The sequence below is a fragment of the Hordeum vulgare genome, chromosome 2H, assembly GCF_904849725.1.
Source record: "Hordeum vulgare subsp. vulgare chromosome 2H, MorexV3_pseudomolecules_assembly, whole genome shotgun sequence".
NCBI lineage: Eukaryota > Viridiplantae > Streptophyta > Magnoliopsida > Poales > Poaceae > Hordeum > Hordeum vulgare.
In genome coordinates this window covers 576,392,518-576,407,668 of record NC_058519.1, presented here as the reverse complement: position 1 = coordinate 576,407,668, position 15,151 = coordinate 576,392,518, and the positions used below count along the sequence as shown (strand labels likewise).

At 45.9% G+C, this 15,151-nt stretch overlaps 39 non-coding genes and 8 pseudogenes across 39 annotated transcripts in view; all 47 read right to left on the bottom strand.

Annotated features, from left to right (window-relative positions):
- The window catches only part of LOC123436117, a 119-nt gene extending 57 nt beyond the window's left edge, over positions 1 to 62 (bottom strand). Inside the window, exon 1 of the ribosomal RNA XR_006627353.1 lies at positions 1 to 62. This exon is cut by the window's left edge and continues 57 nt beyond it. This is a non-coding gene — a ribosomal RNA (5S ribosomal RNA).
- A 194-nt stretch (positions 63 to 256) lies between these two features.
- LOC123433361 lies at positions 257 to 375 on the bottom strand. The gene has a single exon (XR_006624878.1). It is a non-coding gene; the product is annotated as a 5S ribosomal RNA (ribosomal RNA).
- Positions 376 to 560: 185 nt separating this feature from the next.
- Positions 561 to 679, bottom strand: LOC123433350. The gene has a single exon (XR_006624872.1). It is a non-coding gene; the product is annotated as a 5S ribosomal RNA (ribosomal RNA).
- Positions 680 to 870: 191 nt separating this feature from the next.
- Positions 871 to 989, bottom strand: LOC123435950. The gene has a single exon (XR_006627193.1). It is a non-coding gene; the product is annotated as a 5S ribosomal RNA (ribosomal RNA).
- A 182-nt stretch (positions 990 to 1,171) lies between these two features.
- Positions 1,172 to 1,290, bottom strand: LOC123432255. The gene has a single exon (XR_006623847.1). It is a non-coding gene; the product is annotated as a 5S ribosomal RNA (ribosomal RNA).
- Positions 1,291 to 1,472: 182 nt separating this feature from the next.
- Positions 1,473 to 1,591, bottom strand: LOC123433336. Its single transcript, XR_006624861.1, has one exon. It is a non-coding gene; the product is annotated as a 5S ribosomal RNA (ribosomal RNA).
- Positions 1,592 to 1,803: 212 nt separating this feature from the next.
- LOC123436116 lies at positions 1,804 to 1,922 on the bottom strand. Its single transcript, XR_006627352.1, has one exon. It is a non-coding gene; the product is annotated as a 5S ribosomal RNA (ribosomal RNA).
- A 200-nt stretch (positions 1,923 to 2,122) lies between these two features.
- Positions 2,123 to 2,241, bottom strand: LOC123433324. The gene has a single exon (XR_006624851.1). It is a non-coding gene; the product is annotated as a 5S ribosomal RNA (ribosomal RNA).
- Positions 2,242 to 2,426: 185 nt separating this feature from the next.
- On the bottom strand, positions 2,427 to 2,545 carry LOC123436252. Its single transcript, XR_006627485.1, has one exon. It is a non-coding gene; the product is annotated as a 5S ribosomal RNA (ribosomal RNA).
- Positions 2,546 to 2,736: 191 nt separating this feature from the next.
- LOC123431641 lies at positions 2,737 to 2,855 on the bottom strand. The gene has a single exon (XR_006623229.1). It is a non-coding gene; the product is annotated as a 5S ribosomal RNA (ribosomal RNA).
- A 182-nt stretch (positions 2,856 to 3,037) lies between these two features.
- On the bottom strand, positions 3,038 to 3,185 carry LOC123432710 (annotated as a pseudogene).
- Positions 3,186 to 3,385: 200 nt separating this feature from the next.
- On the bottom strand, positions 3,386 to 3,504 carry LOC123436520. Its single transcript, XR_006627740.1, has one exon. It is a non-coding gene; the product is annotated as a 5S ribosomal RNA (ribosomal RNA).
- Positions 3,505 to 3,692: 188 nt separating this feature from the next.
- LOC123433312 lies at positions 3,693 to 3,811 on the bottom strand. Its single transcript, XR_006624841.1, has one exon. It is a non-coding gene; the product is annotated as a 5S ribosomal RNA (ribosomal RNA).
- A 200-nt stretch (positions 3,812 to 4,011) lies between these two features.
- Positions 4,012 to 4,129, bottom strand: LOC123432918. The gene has a single exon (XR_006624485.1). It is a non-coding gene; the product is annotated as a 5S ribosomal RNA (ribosomal RNA).
- A 206-nt stretch (positions 4,130 to 4,335) lies between these two features.
- LOC123436958 lies at positions 4,336 to 4,454 on the bottom strand. The gene has a single exon (XR_006628164.1). It is a non-coding gene; the product is annotated as a 5S ribosomal RNA (ribosomal RNA).
- Positions 4,455 to 4,651: 197 nt separating this feature from the next.
- On the bottom strand, positions 4,652 to 4,770 carry LOC123431545. The gene has a single exon (XR_006623137.1). It is a non-coding gene; the product is annotated as a 5S ribosomal RNA (ribosomal RNA).
- A 194-nt stretch (positions 4,771 to 4,964) lies between these two features.
- Positions 4,965 to 5,083, bottom strand: LOC123435625. Its single transcript, XR_006626869.1, has one exon. It is a non-coding gene; the product is annotated as a 5S ribosomal RNA (ribosomal RNA).
- Positions 5,084 to 5,265: 182 nt separating this feature from the next.
- LOC123436051 lies at positions 5,266 to 5,384 on the bottom strand. The gene has a single exon (XR_006627289.1). It is a non-coding gene; the product is annotated as a 5S ribosomal RNA (ribosomal RNA).
- A 185-nt stretch (positions 5,385 to 5,569) lies between these two features.
- Positions 5,570 to 5,688, bottom strand: LOC123433301. Its single transcript, XR_006624830.1, has one exon. It is a non-coding gene; the product is annotated as a 5S ribosomal RNA (ribosomal RNA).
- A 185-nt stretch (positions 5,689 to 5,873) lies between these two features.
- Positions 5,874 to 5,992, bottom strand: LOC123432614. Its single transcript, XR_006624188.1, has one exon. It is a non-coding gene; the product is annotated as a 5S ribosomal RNA (ribosomal RNA).
- Positions 5,993 to 6,183: 191 nt separating this feature from the next.
- Positions 6,184 to 6,302, bottom strand: LOC123434905. Its single transcript, XR_006626173.1, has one exon. It is a non-coding gene; the product is annotated as a 5S ribosomal RNA (ribosomal RNA).
- Positions 6,303 to 6,502: 200 nt separating this feature from the next.
- LOC123432143 lies at positions 6,503 to 6,621 on the bottom strand. The gene has a single exon (XR_006623740.1). It is a non-coding gene; the product is annotated as a 5S ribosomal RNA (ribosomal RNA).
- Positions 6,622 to 6,818: 197 nt separating this feature from the next.
- LOC123433552 lies at positions 6,819 to 6,916 on the bottom strand (annotated as a pseudogene).
- Positions 6,917 to 7,104: 188 nt separating this feature from the next.
- LOC123436957 lies at positions 7,105 to 7,223 on the bottom strand. Its single transcript, XR_006628163.1, has one exon. It is a non-coding gene; the product is annotated as a 5S ribosomal RNA (ribosomal RNA).
- A 232-nt stretch (positions 7,224 to 7,455) lies between these two features.
- LOC123433494 lies at positions 7,456 to 7,568 on the bottom strand (annotated as a pseudogene).
- A 191-nt stretch (positions 7,569 to 7,759) lies between these two features.
- Positions 7,760 to 7,878, bottom strand: LOC123433289. The gene has a single exon (XR_006624819.1). It is a non-coding gene; the product is annotated as a 5S ribosomal RNA (ribosomal RNA).
- Positions 7,879 to 8,084: 206 nt separating this feature from the next.
- LOC123436410 lies at positions 8,085 to 8,203 on the bottom strand. Its single transcript, XR_006627636.1, has one exon. It is a non-coding gene; the product is annotated as a 5S ribosomal RNA (ribosomal RNA).
- A 451-nt stretch (positions 8,204 to 8,654) lies between these two features.
- LOC123433007 lies at positions 8,655 to 8,773 on the bottom strand. Its single transcript, XR_006624567.1, has one exon. It is a non-coding gene; the product is annotated as a 5S ribosomal RNA (ribosomal RNA).
- Positions 8,774 to 8,967: 194 nt separating this feature from the next.
- LOC123433551 lies at positions 8,968 to 9,065 on the bottom strand (annotated as a pseudogene).
- Positions 9,066 to 9,253: 188 nt separating this feature from the next.
- Positions 9,254 to 9,372, bottom strand: LOC123436956. The gene has a single exon (XR_006628162.1). It is a non-coding gene; the product is annotated as a 5S ribosomal RNA (ribosomal RNA).
- A 253-nt stretch (positions 9,373 to 9,625) lies between these two features.
- LOC123433574 lies at positions 9,626 to 9,738 on the bottom strand (annotated as a pseudogene).
- A 452-nt stretch (positions 9,739 to 10,190) lies between these two features.
- LOC123432870 lies at positions 10,191 to 10,308 on the bottom strand. Its single transcript, XR_006624439.1, has one exon. It is a non-coding gene; the product is annotated as a 5S ribosomal RNA (ribosomal RNA).
- A 188-nt stretch (positions 10,309 to 10,496) lies between these two features.
- On the bottom strand, positions 10,497 to 10,615 carry LOC123437977. Its single transcript, XR_006629136.1, has one exon. It is a non-coding gene; the product is annotated as a 5S ribosomal RNA (ribosomal RNA).
- A 185-nt stretch (positions 10,616 to 10,800) lies between these two features.
- On the bottom strand, positions 10,801 to 10,919 carry LOC123432131. Its single transcript, XR_006623729.1, has one exon. It is a non-coding gene; the product is annotated as a 5S ribosomal RNA (ribosomal RNA).
- A 185-nt stretch (positions 10,920 to 11,104) lies between these two features.
- LOC123437823 lies at positions 11,105 to 11,223 on the bottom strand. The gene has a single exon (XR_006628991.1). It is a non-coding gene; the product is annotated as a 5S ribosomal RNA (ribosomal RNA).
- A 191-nt stretch (positions 11,224 to 11,414) lies between these two features.
- LOC123432142 lies at positions 11,415 to 11,533 on the bottom strand. The gene has a single exon (XR_006623739.1). It is a non-coding gene; the product is annotated as a 5S ribosomal RNA (ribosomal RNA).
- Positions 11,534 to 11,727: 194 nt separating this feature from the next.
- On the bottom strand, positions 11,728 to 11,825 carry LOC123433550 (annotated as a pseudogene).
- Positions 11,826 to 12,010: 185 nt separating this feature from the next.
- On the bottom strand, positions 12,011 to 12,129 carry LOC123436954. Its single transcript, XR_006628161.1, has one exon. It is a non-coding gene; the product is annotated as a 5S ribosomal RNA (ribosomal RNA).
- A 216-nt stretch (positions 12,130 to 12,345) lies between these two features.
- Positions 12,346 to 12,458, bottom strand: LOC123433493 (annotated as a pseudogene).
- A 197-nt stretch (positions 12,459 to 12,655) lies between these two features.
- On the bottom strand, positions 12,656 to 12,824 carry LOC123433048 (annotated as a pseudogene).
- Positions 12,825 to 13,004: 180 nt separating this feature from the next.
- Positions 13,005 to 13,123, bottom strand: LOC123435980. The gene has a single exon (XR_006627222.1). It is a non-coding gene; the product is annotated as a 5S ribosomal RNA (ribosomal RNA).
- A 182-nt stretch (positions 13,124 to 13,305) lies between these two features.
- LOC123438639 lies at positions 13,306 to 13,424 on the bottom strand. The gene has a single exon (XR_006629772.1). It is a non-coding gene; the product is annotated as a 5S ribosomal RNA (ribosomal RNA).
- A 197-nt stretch (positions 13,425 to 13,621) lies between these two features.
- Positions 13,622 to 13,740, bottom strand: LOC123437356. Its single transcript, XR_006628541.1, has one exon. It is a non-coding gene; the product is annotated as a 5S ribosomal RNA (ribosomal RNA).
- Positions 13,741 to 13,928: 188 nt separating this feature from the next.
- LOC123431544 lies at positions 13,929 to 14,047 on the bottom strand. Its single transcript, XR_006623136.1, has one exon. It is a non-coding gene; the product is annotated as a 5S ribosomal RNA (ribosomal RNA).
- Positions 14,048 to 14,244: 197 nt separating this feature from the next.
- On the bottom strand, positions 14,245 to 14,363 carry LOC123435088. Its single transcript, XR_006626351.1, has one exon. It is a non-coding gene; the product is annotated as a 5S ribosomal RNA (ribosomal RNA).
- A 197-nt stretch (positions 14,364 to 14,560) lies between these two features.
- On the bottom strand, positions 14,561 to 14,679 carry LOC123438208. The gene has a single exon (XR_006629364.1). It is a non-coding gene; the product is annotated as a 5S ribosomal RNA (ribosomal RNA).
- Positions 14,680 to 14,870: 191 nt separating this feature from the next.
- On the bottom strand, positions 14,871 to 14,989 carry LOC123436365. Its single transcript, XR_006627593.1, has one exon. It is a non-coding gene; the product is annotated as a 5S ribosomal RNA (ribosomal RNA).
- Positions 14,990 to 15,151: the final 162 nt, after the last annotated feature.

Below are 15,151 nucleotides of genomic sequence, written 5' to 3'. Positions count from 1 at the left end.
AGCACGCTTAACTTCGGAGTTCTGATGGGATCTGGTGCTTTAGTGCTGGTATGATCGCATCCGACATGCAAATATCTATTTGTTCCTTATGCTTGCCCCTACTAATACTACTACTACTACTACTACTACTAGTCGTTGGGTGTCAAGCGCGGTGGGAAAAGTCACACAGTAATCGTCAAAAATAAGAAAATGAGGTCATATAGATCACGGTCCCGCGTCATCCTTGTCACGTGGCGCAAAAATATATTTAAAAAGGGGAATGCAACACGAGGACTTCCCAGGAGGTCACCCATCCTAGTACTACTCTCGCCCAAGCACGCTTAACTTCGGAGTTCTGATGGGATCCGGTGCTTTAGTGCTGGTATGATCGCATCCGACATGAAACTATCTATTTGTTCCTTATGCTTGCCCCTACTACTACTACTACTACTACTAGTCGTTGGGTGTCAAGCGCGGTGGGAAAAGTCACACAGTAATCGTCAAAAATAAGAAAATGAGGTCATATAGATCACGCTCCCGCGTCATCCTTGTCACGTGGCGCAAAAATATATTTAAAAAGGGGAATGCAACACGAGGACTTCCCAGGAGGTCACCCATCCTAGTACTACTCTCGCCCAAGCACGCTTAACTTCGGAGTTCTGATGGGATCCGGTGCTTTAGTGCTGGTATGATCGCATCCGATATGCAACTATCTATTTGTTCCTTATGCTTGCCCCTACTACTACTACTACTACTACTACTACTAGTCGTTGGGTGTCAAGCGCGGTGGGAAAAGTCACACAGTAATCGTCAAAAATAAGAAAATGAGGTCATATAGATCACGCTCCCGCGTCATCCTTGTCAGGTGGCGCAAAAATATATTTAAAAAGGGGAATGCAACACGAGGACTTCCCAGGAGGTCACCCATCCTAGTACTACTCTCGCCCAAGCACGCTTAACTTCGGAGCTCTGATGGGATCCGGTGCTTTAGTGCTGGTATGATCGCATCCGACATGCAACTATCTATTTGTTCCTTATGCTTGCCCCTACTACTACTACTACTACTAGTGGTTGGGTGTCAAGCGCGGTGGGAAAAGTCACACAGTAATTGTCAAAAATAAGAAAATGAGGTCATATAGATCACGGTCCCGCGTCATCCTTGTCACGTGGCGTAAAAATATATTTAAAAAGGGGAATGCAACACGAGGACTTCCCAGGAGGTCACCCATCCTAGTACTACTGTCGCCCAAGCACGCTTAACTTCGGAGTTCTGATGGGATCCGATGCTTTAGTGCTGGTATGATCGCATCCGACATGCAACTATCTATTTGTTCCTTATGCTTGCCCCTACTACTACTACTACTACTAGTCGTTGGGTGTCAAGCGCGGTGGGAAAAGTCACACAGTAATCGTCAAAAATAAGAAAATGAGGTCATATAGATCACGCTCCCGCGTCATCCTTGTCACGTGGCGCAAAAATATATTTAAAAAGGGGAATGCAACACGAGGACTTCCCAGGAGGTCACCCATCCTAGTACTACTCTCGCCCAAGCACGCTTAACTTCGGAGTTCTGATGGGATCCGGTGCTTTAGTGCTGGTATGATCGCATCCGACATGCAACTATCTATTTGTTCCTTATGCTTGCCCCTACTACTACTACTACTACTACTACTACTACTACTACTACTACTACTACTAGTCGTTGGGTGTCAAGCGCGGTGGGAAAAGTCACACAGTAATCGTCAAAAATAAGAAAATGAGGTCATATAGATCACGCTCCCGCGTCATCCTTGTCACGTGGCGCAAAAATATATTTAAAAAGGGGAATGCAACACGAGGACTTCCCAGGAGGTCACCCATCCTAGTACTACTCTCGCCCAAGCACGCTTAACTTCGGAGTTCTGATGGGATCTGGTGCTTTAGTGCTGGTATGATCGCATCCGACATGCAAATATCTATTTGTTCCTTATGCTTGCCCCTACTAATACTACTACTACTACTACTACTACTACTACTAGTCGTTGGGTGTCAAGCGCGGTGGGAAAAGTCACACAGTAATCGTCAAAAATAAGAAAATGAGGTCATATAGATCACGGTCCCGCGTCATCCTTGTCACGTGGCGCAAAAATATATTTAAAAAGGGGAATGCAACACGAGGACTTCCCAGGAGGTCACCCATCCTAGTACTACTCTCGCCCAAGCACGCTTAACTTCGGAGTTCTGATGGGATCCGGTGCTTTAGTGCTGGTATGATCGCATCCGACATGAAACTATCTATTTGTTCCTTATGCTTGCCCCTACTACTACTACTACTACTACTAGTCGTTGGGTGTCAAGCGCGGTGGGAAAAGTCACACAGTAATCGTCAAAAATAAGAAAATGAGGTCATATAGATCACGCTCCCGCGTCATCCTTGTCACGTGGCGCAAAAATATATTTAAAAAGGGGAATGCAACACGAGGACTTCCGAGGAGGTCACCCATCCTAGTACTACTCTCGCCCAAGCACGCTTAACTTCGGAGTTCTGATGGGATCCGGTGCTTTAGTGCTGGTATGATCGCATCCGACATGCAACTATCTATTTGTTCCTTATGCTTGCCCCTACTACTACTACTACTACTAGTACTACTAGTCGTTGGGTGTCAAGCGCGGTGGGAAAAGTCACACAGTAATCGTCAAAAATAAGAAAATGAGGTCATATAGATCACGGTCCCGCGTCATCCTTGTCACGTGGGGCAAAAATATATTTAAAAAGGGGAATGCAACACGAGGACTTCCCAGGAGGTCACCCATCCTAGTACTACTCTCGCCCAAGCACGCTTAACTTCGGAGTTCTGATGGTATCCGGTGCTTTTGTGCTGGTATGATCGCATCCGACATGAAACTATCTATTTGTTCCTTATGCTTGCCCCTACTACTACTACTACTACTAGTCGTTGGGTGTCAAGCGCGGTGGGAAAAGTCACACAGTAATCGTCAAAAATAAGAAAATGAGGTCATATAGATCACGCTCCCGCGTCATCCTTGTCACGTGACGTAAAAATATATTTAAAAAGGGGAATGCAACACGAGGACTTCCCACGAGGTCACCCATCCTAGTACTACTCTCGCCCAAGCACGCTTAACTTCGGAGTTCTCGCCCAAGCACGCTTAACTTCGGAGTTCTGATGGGATCCGGTGCTTTAGTGCTGGTATGATCGCATCCGACATGCAACTATCTATTTGTTCCTTATGCTTGCCCCTACTACTACTACTACTACTACTACTACTACTACTACTAGTCGTTGGGTGTCAAGCGCGGTGGGAAAAGTCACACAGTAATCGCCAAAAATAAGAAAATGAGGTCATATAGATCACGGTCCCGCGTCATCCTTGTCACGTGGCGCAAAAATATATTTAAAAAGGGGAATGCAACACGAGGACTTCCCAGGAGGTCACCCATCCTAGTACTACTCTCGCCCAAGCACGCTTAACTTCGAAGTTCTGATGGGATCCGGTGCTTTAGTGCTGGTATGATCGCATCCGACATGCAACTATCTATTTGTTCCTTATGCTTGCCCCTACTACTACTACTACTACTACTACTAGTCGTTGGGTGTCAAGCGCGGTGGGAAAAGTCACACAGTAATCGTCAAAAATAAGAAAATGAGGTCATATAGATCACGCTCCCGCGTCATCCTTGTCACGTGGCGCAAAAATATATTTAAAAAGGGGAATGCAACACGAGGACTTCCCAGGAGGTCACCCATCCTAGTACTACTCTCGCCCAAGCACGCTTAACTTCGGAGTTCTGATGGGATCCGGTGCTTTAGTGCTGGTATGATCGCATCCGACATGCAACTATCTATTTGTTCCTTATGCTTGCCCCTACTACTACTACTACTACTACTACTACTACTACTACTAGTGGTTGGGTGTCAAGCGCGGTGGGAAAAGTCACACAGTAATCGTCAAAAATAAGAAAATGAGGTCATATAGATCACGCTCCCGCGTCATCCTTGTCACGTGGCGCAAAAATATATTTAAAAAGGGGAATGCAACACGAGGACTTCCAGGAGGTCACCCATCCTTGTACTACTCTCGCCCAAGCACGCTTAACTTCGAAGTTCTAATGGGATCCGGTGCTTTAGTGCTGGTATGATCGCATCCGACATGCAACTATCTATTTGTTCCTTATGCTTGCCCCTACTACTACTACTACTACTACTACTAGTACTACTACTACTACTAGTCGTTGGGTGTCAAGCGCGGTGGGAAAAGTCACACAGTAATCGTCAAAAATAAGAAAATGAGGTCATATAGATCACGCTCCCGCGTCATCCTTGTCACGTGGCGCAAAAATATATTTAAAAAGGGGAATGCAACACGAGGACTTTCCAGGAGGTCACCCATCCTAGTACTACTCTCGCCCAAGCACGCTTAACTTCGGAGTTCTGATGGGATCCGGTGCTTTAGTGCTGGTATGATCGCATCCGACATGCAACTATCTATTTGTTCCTTATGCTTGCCCCTACTACTACTACTACTACTACTACTACTACTACTAGTCGTTGGGTGTCAAGCGCGGTGGAAAAAGTCACACAGTAATCGTCAAAAATAAGAAAATGAGGTCATATAGATCACGGTCCCGCGTCATCCTTGTCACGTGGCGCAAAAATATATTTAAAAAGGGGAATGCAACACGAGGACTTCCCAGGAGGTCACCCATCCTAGTAGTACTCTCGCCCAAGCACACTTAACTTCGGAGTTCCGATGGGATCCGGTGCTTTAGTGCTGGTATGATCGCATCCGACATGCAACTATCTATTTGTTCCTTATGCTTGCCCCTACTACTACTACTACTACTACTACTACTACTAGTCGTTGGGTGTCAAGCGCGGTGGGAAAAGTCACACAGTAATCGTCAAAAATAAGAAAATGAGGTCATATAGATCACGCTCCCGCGTCATCCTTGTCACGTGGCGCAAAAATATATTTAAAAAGGGGAATGCAACACGAGGACTTCCCAGGAGGTCACCCATCCTAGTACTACTCTCGCCCAAGCACGCTTAACTTCGGAGTTCTGATGGGATCCGGTGCTTTAGTGCTAGTATGATCGCATCCGACATGCAACTATCTATTTGTTCCTTATGCTTGCCCCTACTACTACTACTACTACTAGTCGTTGGGTGTCAAGCGCGGTGGGAAAAGTCACACAGTGATCGTCAAAAATAAGAAAATGAGGTCATATAGATCACGCTCCCGCATCATCCTTGTCACGTGGCGCAAAAATATATTTAAAAAGGGGAATGCAACACGAGGACTTCCCAGGAGGTCACCCATCCTAGTACTACTCTCGCCCAAGCACGCTTAACTTCGGAGTTCTGATGGGTTCCGGTGCTTTAGTGCTGGTATGATCGCATCCGACATGCAACTATCTATTTGTTCCTTATGCTTGCCCCTACTACTACTACTACTACTACTAGTCGTTGGGTGTCAAGCGCGGTGGGAAAAGTCACACAGTAATCGTCAAAAATAAGAAAATGAGGTCATATAGATCACGGTCCAGCGTCATCCTTGTCACGTGGTGCAAAAATATATTTAAAAAGGGGAATGCAACACGAGGACTTCCCAGGAGGTCACCCATCCTAGTACTACTCTCGCCCAAGCACGCTTAACTTCGGAGTTCTGATGGGATCCGGTGCTTTAGTGCTGGTATGATCGCATCCGACATGCACCTATCTATTTGTTCCTTATGCTTGCCCCTACTACTACTACTACTACTACTAGTCGTTGGGTGTCAAGCGCGGTGGGAAAAGTCACACAGTAATCGTCAAAAATAAGAAAATGAGGTCATATAGATCACGCTCCCGCGTCATCCTTGTCACGTGGCGCAAAAATATATTTAAAAAGGGGAATATAACACGAGGACTTCCCAGGAGGTCACCCATCCTAGTACTACTCTCGCCCAAGCACGCTTAACTTCGGAGTTCTGATGGGATCCGGTGCTTTAGTGTTGGTATGATCGCATCCGACATGCAACTATCTATTTGTTCCTTATGCTTGCCCCTACTACTACTACTACTACTACTACTACTAGTCGTTGGGTGTCAAGCGCGGTGGGAAAAGTCACACAGTAATCGTCAAAAATAAGAAAATGAGGTCATATAGATCACGGTCTCGCGTCATCCTTGTCACGTGGCGCAAAAATATATTTAAAAAGGAGAATGCAACACGAGGACTTCCCAGGAGGTCACCCATCCTAGTACTACTCTCGCCCAAGCACGCTTAACTTCGGAGTTCTGATGGGATCCGGTGCTTTAGTGCTGGTATGATCGCATCCGACATGCAACTATCTATTTGTTCCTTATGCTTTCCCGTACTACTACTACTACTACTACTACTACTACTACTACTAGTCGTTGGGTGTCAAGCGCGGTGGGAAAAGTCACACAGTAATCGTCAAAAATAAGAAAATGAGGTCATATAGATCACGCTCCCGCGTCATCCTTGTCATGTGGCGCAAAAATATATTTAAAAAGGGGAATGCAACACGAGGACTTCCCAGCAGGTCACCCATCCTAGTACTACTTTCGCCCAAACACGCTTAACTTCGGAGTTCTGATGGGATCCGGTGCTTTAGTGCTGGTATGATCGCATCCGACATGCAACTATCTATTTGTTCCTTATGCTTGCCCCTACTACTACTACTACTACTACCACTACTACTACTAGTCGTTGGGTGTCAAGCGCGGTGGGAAAAGTCACACAGTAATCGTCAAAAATAAGAAAATGAGGTCATATAGATCACGCTCCCGCGTCATCCTTGTCACGTGGCGCAAAAATATATTTAAAAAGGGGAATGCAACACGAGGACTTCCCAGGAGGTCGCCCAAGCACGCTTAACTTCGGAGTTCTGATGGGATCCGGTGCTTTAGTGCTGGTATGATCGCATCCGACATGCAACTATCTATTTGTTCCTTATGCTTGCCCCTACTACTACTACTACTACTACTACTAGTCGTTGGGTGTCAAGCGCGGTGGGAAAAGTCACACAGTAATCGTCAAAAATAAGAAAATGAGGTCATATAGATCACGCTCCCGCGTCATCCTTGTCACGTGGCGCAAAAATATATTTTAAAAGGGGAATGCAACACGAGGACTTTCCAGGAGGTCACCCATCCTAGTACTACTCTCGCCCAAGCACGCTTAACTTCGGAGTTCTGATGGGATCCGGTGCTTTAGTGCTGGTATGATCGCATCCGACATGCAACTATCTATTTGTTCCTTATGCTTTCCCCTACTACTACTACTACTACAACAACAACAACAACTACTACTACTACTACTACTACTACTACTACTACTACTACTACTACTACTACTACTACTACTACTACTAGTCGTTGGGTGTCAAGCGCGGTGGGAAAAGTCACACAGTAATCGTCAAAAATAATAAAATGAGGTCATATAGATCACGCTCCCGCGTCATCCTTGTCACGTGGCGCAAAAATAGAGGTCACCCATCCTAGTACTACTCTCGCCCAAGCACGCTTAACTTCGGAGTTCTGATGGGATCCGGTGCTTTAGTGCTGGTATGATCGCATCCGACATGCAACTATCTATTTGTTCCTTATGCTTGCCCCTACTACTACTACTACTACTACTACTACTAGTCGTTGGGTGTCAAGCGCGGTGGGAAAAGTCACACAGTAATCGTCAAAAATAAGAAAATGAGGTCATATAGATCACGCTCCCGCGTCATCCTTGTCACGTGGCGCAAAAATATATTTAAAAAGGGGAATGCAACACGAGGACTTCCCAGGAGGTCACCCATCCTAGTACTACTCTCGCCCAAGCACGCTTAACTTCGGAGTTCTGATGGGATCCGGTGCTTTAGTGCTGGTATGATCGCATCCGACATGCAACTATCTATTTGTTCCTTATGCTTGCCCCTACTACTACTACTACTACTACTACTACTACTACTACTACTAGTAGTCGTTGGGTGTCAAGCGCGGTGGGAAAAGTCACACAGTAATCGTCAAAAATAAGAAAATGAGGTCATATAGATCACGCTCCCGCGTCATCCTTGTCACGTGGCGCAAAAATATATTTAAAAAGGGGAATGCAACACGAGGACTTCCCAGGAGGTCACCCATCCTAGTACTACTCTCGCCCAAGCACGCTTAACTTCGGAGTTCTGATGGGATCCGATGCTTTAGTGCTGGTATGATCGCATCCGACATGCAACTATCTATTTGTTCCTTATGCTTGCCCCTACTACTACTACTACTACTAGTCGTTGGGTGTCAAGCGCGGTGGGAAAAGTCACACAGTAATCGTCAAAAATAAGAAAATGAGGTCATATAGATCACGGTCTCGCGTCATCCTTGTCACGTGGCGCAAAAATATATTTAAAAAGGGGAATGCAACACGAGGACTTCCCAGGAGGTCGGAGTTCTGATGGGATCCGGTGCTTTAGTGCTGGTATGATCGCATCCGACATGCAACTATCTATTTGTTCCTTATGCTTTCCCGTACTACTACTACTACTACTACTACTACTAGTCGTTGGGTGTCAAGCGCGGTGGGAAAAGTCACACAGTAATCGTCAAAAATAAGAAAATGAGGTCATATAGATCACGCTCCCGCGTCATCCTTGTCATGTGGCGCAAAAATATATTTAAAAAGGGGAATGCAACATGAGGACTTCCCAGCAGGTCACCCATCCTAGTACTACTTTCGCCCAAACACGCTTAACTTCGGAGTTCTGATGGGATCCGGTGCTTTAGTGCTGGTATGATCGCATCCGACATGCAACTATCTATTTGTTCCTTATGCTTGCCCCTACTACTACTACTACTACCACTACTACTACTAGTCGTTGGGTGTCAAGCGCGGTGGGAAAAGTCACACAGTAATCGTCAAAAATAAGAAAATGAGGTCATATAGATCACGCTCCCGCGTCATCCTTGTCACGTGGCGCAAAAATATATTTAAAAAGGGGAATGCAACACGAGGACTTCCCAGGAGGTCGCCCAAGCACGCTTAACTTCGGAGTTCTGATGGGATCCGGTGCTTTAGTGCTGGTATGATCGCATCCGACATGCAACTATCTATTTGTTCCTTATGCTTGCCCCTACTACTACTACTACTACTACTACTAGTCGTTGGGTGTCAAGCGCGGTGGGAAAAGTCACACAGTAATCGTCAAAAATAAGAAAATGAGGTCATATAGATCACGCTCCCGCGTCATCCTTGTCACGTGGCGCAAAAATATATTTTAAAAGGGGAATGCAACACGAGGACTTTCCAGGAGGTCACCCATCCTAGTACTACTCTCGCCCAAGCACGCTTAACTTCGGAGTTCTGATGGGATCCGGTGCTTTAGTGCTGGTATGATCGCATCCGACATGCAACTATCTATTTGTTCCTTATGCTTTCCCCTACTACTACTACTACTACTACAACTACTACTACTACTACTACTACTACTACTACTACTACTACTACTACTACTACTACTACTACTACTACTACTACTACTACTACTACTACTACTACTACTAGTCGTTGGGTGTCAAGCGCGGTGGGAAAAGTCACACAGTAATCGTCAAAAATAATAAAATGAGGTCATATAGATCACGCTCCCGCGTCATCCTTGTCACGTGGCGCAAAAATAGAGGTCACCCATCCTAGTACTACTCTCGCCCAAGCACGCTTAACTTCGGAGTTCTGATGGGATCCGGTGCTTTAGTGCTGGTTTGATCGCATCCGACATGCAACTATCTATTTGTTCCTTATGCTTGCCCCTACTACTACTACTACTACTACTAGTCGTTGGGTGTCAAGCGCGGTGGGAAAAGTCACACAGTAATCGTCAAAAATAAGAAAATGAGGTCATATAGATCACGCTCCCGCGTCATCCTTGTCACGTGGCGCAAAAATATATTTAAAAAGGGGAATGCAACACGAGGACTTCCCAGGAGGTCACCCATCCTAGTTCTGATGGGATCCGGTGCTTTAGTGCTGGTATGATCGCATCCGACATGCAACTATCTATTTGTTCCTTATGCTTGCCCCTACTACTACTACTACTACTAGTCGTTGGGTGTCAAGCGCGGTGGGAAAAGTCACACAGTGATCGTCAAAAATAAGAAAATGAGGTCATATAGATCACGCTCCCGCATCATCCTTGTCACGTGGCGCAAAAATATATTTAAAAAGGGGAATGCAACACGAGGACTTCCCAGGAGGTCACCCATCCTAGTACTACTCTCGCCCAAGCACGCTTAACTTCGGATTCTGATGGGATCCGGTGCTTTAGTGTTGGTATGATCGCATCCGACATGCAACTATCTATTTCTTCCTTATGCTCGCCCCTACTACTACTACTACTACTACTACTAGTCGTTGGGTGTCAAGCGCGGTGGGAAAAGTCACACAGTAATCGTCAAAAATAAGAAGATGAGGTCATATAGATCACGGTCCCGCGTCATCCTTGTCACGTGGTGCAAAAATATATTTAAAAAGGGGAATGCAACACGAGGACTTCCCAGGAGGTCACCCATCATAGTACTACTCTCGCCCAAGCACGCTGAACTTCGGAGTTCTGATGGGATCCGGTGCTTTAGTGCTGGTATGATCGCATCCGACATGCAACTATCTATTTGTTCCTTATGCTTGCCCCTACTACTACTACTACTACTACTAGTCGCTGGGTGTCAAGCGCGGTGGGAAAAGTCACACAGTAATCGTCAAAAATAAGAAAATGAGGTCATATAGATCACGCTCCCGCGTCATCCTTGTCACGTGGCGCAAAAATATATTTAAAAAGGGGAATGCAACACGAGGACTTCCCAGGAGGTCACCCATCCTAGTAATACTCTCGCCCAAGCACGCTTAACTTCGGAGTTCTGATGGGATCCGGTGCTTTAGTGTTGGTATGATCGCATCCGACATGCAACTATCTATTTGTTCCTTATGCTTGCCCCTACTACTACTACTACTACTACTAGTCGTTGGGTGTCAAGCGCGGTGGGAAAAGTCACACAGTAATCGTCAAAAATAAGAAAATGAGGTCATATAGATCACGGTCTCGCGTCATCCTTGTCACGTGGCGCAAAAATATATTTAAAAAGGGGAATGCAACACGAGGACTTCCCAGGAGGTCACCCATCCTAGTACTACTATCGCCCAAGCACGCTTAACTTCGGAGTTCTGATGGGATCCGGTGCTTTAGTGCTGGTATGATCGCATCCGACATGCAACTATCTATTTGTTCCTTATGCTTTCCCGTACTACTACTACTACTACTACTACTACTAGTCGTTGGGTGTCAAGCGCGGTGGGAAAAGTCACACAGTAATCGTCAAAAATAAGAAAATGAGGTCATATAGATCACGCTCCCGCGTCATCCTTGTCATGTGGCGCAAAAATATATTTAAAAAGGGGAATGCAACACGAGGACTTCCCAGCAGGTCACCCATCCTAGTACTACTTTCGCCCAAACACGCTTAACTTCGGAGTTCTGATGGGATCCGGTGCTTTAGTGCTGGTATGATCGCATCCGACATGCAACTATCTATTTGTTCCTTATGCTTGCCCCTACTACTACTACTACTACCACTACTACTACTAGTCGTTGGGTGTCAAGCGCGGTGGGAAAAGTCACACAGTAATCGTCAAAAATAAGAAAATGAGTTCATATAGATCACGCTCCCGCGTCATCCTTGTCACGTGGCGCAAAAATATATTTAAAAAGGGGAATGCAACACGAGGACTTCCCAGGAGGTCGCCCAAGCACGCTTAACTTCGGAGTTCTGATGGGATCCGGTGCTTTAGTGCTGGTATGATCGCATCCGACATGCAACTATCTATTTGTTCCTTATGCTTGCCCCTACTACTACTACTACTACTACTAGTCGTTGGGTGTCAAGCGCGGTGGGAAAAGTCACACAGTAATCGTCAAAAATAAGAAAATGAGGTCATATAGATCACGCTCCCGCGTCATCCTTGTCACGTGGCGCAAAAATATATTTTAAAAGGGGAATGCAACACGAGGACTTTCCAGGAGGTCACCCATCCTAGTACTACTCTCGCCCAAGCACGCTTAACTTCGGAGTTCTGATGGGATCCGGTGCTTTAGTGCTGGTATGATCGCATCCGACATGCAACTATCTATTGTTCCTTATGCTTTCCCCTACTACAACTACTACTACAACTACTACTACTACTACTACTACTACTACTACTACTACTACTACTACTACTACTACTACTACTACTAGTCATTGGGTGTCAAGCGCGGTGGGAAAAGTCACACAGTAATCGTCAAAAATAATAAAATGAGGTCATATAGATCACGCTCCCGCGTCATCCTTGTCACGTGGCGCAAAAATAGAGGTCACCCATCCTAGTACTACTCTCGCCCAAGCACGCTTAACTTCGGAGTTCTGATGGGATCCGGTGCTTTAGTGCTGGTATGATCGCATCCGACATGCAACTATCTATTTGTTCCTTATGCTTGCCCCTACTACTACTACTACTACTACTACTACTACTACTAGTCGTTGGGTGTCAAGCGCGGTGGGAAAAGTCACACAGTAATCGTCAAAAATAAGAAAATGAGGTCATATAGATCACGCTCCCGCGTCATCCTTGTCACGTGGCGCAAAAATATATTTAAAAAGGGGAATGCAACACGAGGACTTCCCAGGAGGTCACCCATCCTAGTACTACTCTCGCCCAAGCACGCTTAACTTCGGAGAGGTCACCCATCCTAGTACTACTCTCGCCCAAGCACGCTTAACTTCGGAGTTCTGATGGGATCCGGTGCTTTAGTGCTGGTATGATCGCATCCGACATGCAACTATCTATTTGGTCCTTATGCTTGCCCCTACTACTACTACTACTAGTCGTTGGGTGTCAAGCGCGGTGGGAAAAGTCACACAGTAATCGTCAAAAAATAAGAAAATGAGGTCATATAGATCACGCTCCCGCGTCATCCTTGTCACGTGGCGCAAAAATATAATTAAAAAGGGGAATGCAACACGAGGACTTCCCAGGAGGTCATCCATCCTAGTACTACTCTCGCCCAAGCACGCTTAACTTCGGAGTTCTGATGGGATCCGGTGCTTTAGTGCTGGTATGATCGCATCCGACATGCAACTATCTATTTGTTCCTTATGCTTGCCCCTACTACTACTACTACTACTAGTCGTTGGGTGTCAAGCGCGGTGGGAAAAGTCACACAGTAATCGTCAAAAATAAGAAAATGAGGTCATATAGATCACGGTCCCGCGTCATCCTTGTCACGTGGCGCCAAAATATATTTAAAAAGGGGAATGCAACACGAGGACTTCCCAGGAGGTCACCCATCCTAGTACTACTCTCGCCCAAGCACGCTTAACTTCAGAGTTCTGATGGGATCCGGTTCTTTAGTGCTGGTATGATCGCATCCGACATGCAACTATCTATTTGTTCCTTATGCTTGCCCCTACTACTACTACTACTACTACTACTACTACTACTAGTCGTTGGGTGTCAAGCGCGGTGGGAAAAGTCACACAGTAATCGTCAAAAATAAGTAAATGAGGTCATATAGATCACGCCCCCGCGTCATCCTTGTCACGTGGCGCAAAAATATATTTAAAAAGGGGAATGCAACACGAGGACTTCCCAGGAGGTCACCCATCCTAGTACTACTCTCGGCCAAGCACGCTTAACTTCGGAGTTCTGATGGGATCCGGTGCTTTAGTGCTGGTATGATCGCATCCGACATGCAACTATCTATTTGTTCCTTATGCTTGCCCCTACTACTAGTACTACTACTACTACTAGTCGTTGGGTGTCAAGCGCGGTGGGAAAAGTCACACAGTAATCGTCAAAAATAAGAAAATGAGGTCATATAGATCACGCTCCCGCGTCATCCTTGTCACGTGGCGCAAAAATATATTTAAAAAGGGGAATGCAACACGAGGACTTCCCAGGAGGTCACCCATCCTAGTAGTACTCTCGCCCAAGCACACTTAACTTCGGAGTTCCGATGGGATCCGGTGCTTTAGTGCTGGTATGATCGCATCCGACATGCAACTATCTATTTGTTCCTTATGCTTGCCCCTACTACTACTACTACTACTACTACTACTACTAGTAGTCGTTGGGTGTCAAGCGCGGTGGGAAAAGTCACACAGTAATCGTCAAAAATAAGAAAATGAGGTCATATAGATCACGGTCCCGCGTCATCCTTGTCACGTGGCGCAAAAATATATTTAAAAAGGGGAATGCAACACGAGGACTTCCCAGAAGGTCACCCATCCTAGTACTACTCTCGCCCAAGCACGCTTAACTTCGGAGTTCTGATGGGATCCGGTGCTTTAGTGCTGGTATGATCGCATCCGACATGCAACTATCTATTTGTTCCTTATGCTTGCCCCTACTACTACTACTACTACTACCACTACTACAACTAGTCGTTGGGTGTCAAGCGCGGTGGGAAAAGTCACACAGCAATCGTCAAAAATAAGAAAATGAGGTCATATAGATCACGCTCCCGCGTCATCCTTGTCACGTGGCGCAAAAATATATTTAAAAAGGGGAATGCAACACGAGGACTTCCCAAGAGGTCACCCATCCTAGTACTACTCTCGCCCAAGCACGCTTAACTTCGGAGTTCTGATGGGATCCGGTGCTTTAGTGCTGGTATGATCGGATCCGACATGCAACTATCTATTTGTTCCTTATGCTTGCCCTTACTACTAGTACTACTACTACTACTACTAGTCGTTGGGTGTCAAGCGCGGTGGGAAAAGTCACACAGTAATCGTCAAAAATAAGAAAATGAGGTCATATAGATCACGGTCCCGCGTCATCCTTGTCACGTGGCGCAAAAGTATATTTAAAAAGGGGAATGCAACACGAGGACTTCCCAGGAGGTCACCCATCCTAGTACTACTCTCGCCCAAGCACGGTTAACTTCGGAGTTCTGATGGGATCCGGTGCTTTAGTGCTGGTATGATCGCATCCGACATGCAACTATCTATTTGTTCCTTATGCTTGCCCCTACTACTACTACTACCACTACTACTACTAGTCGTTGGGTTTCAAGCGCGGTGGGAAAAGTCACACAGTAATCGTCAAAAATAAGAAAATGAGGTCATATAGATCACGCTCCCGCGTCATCCTTGT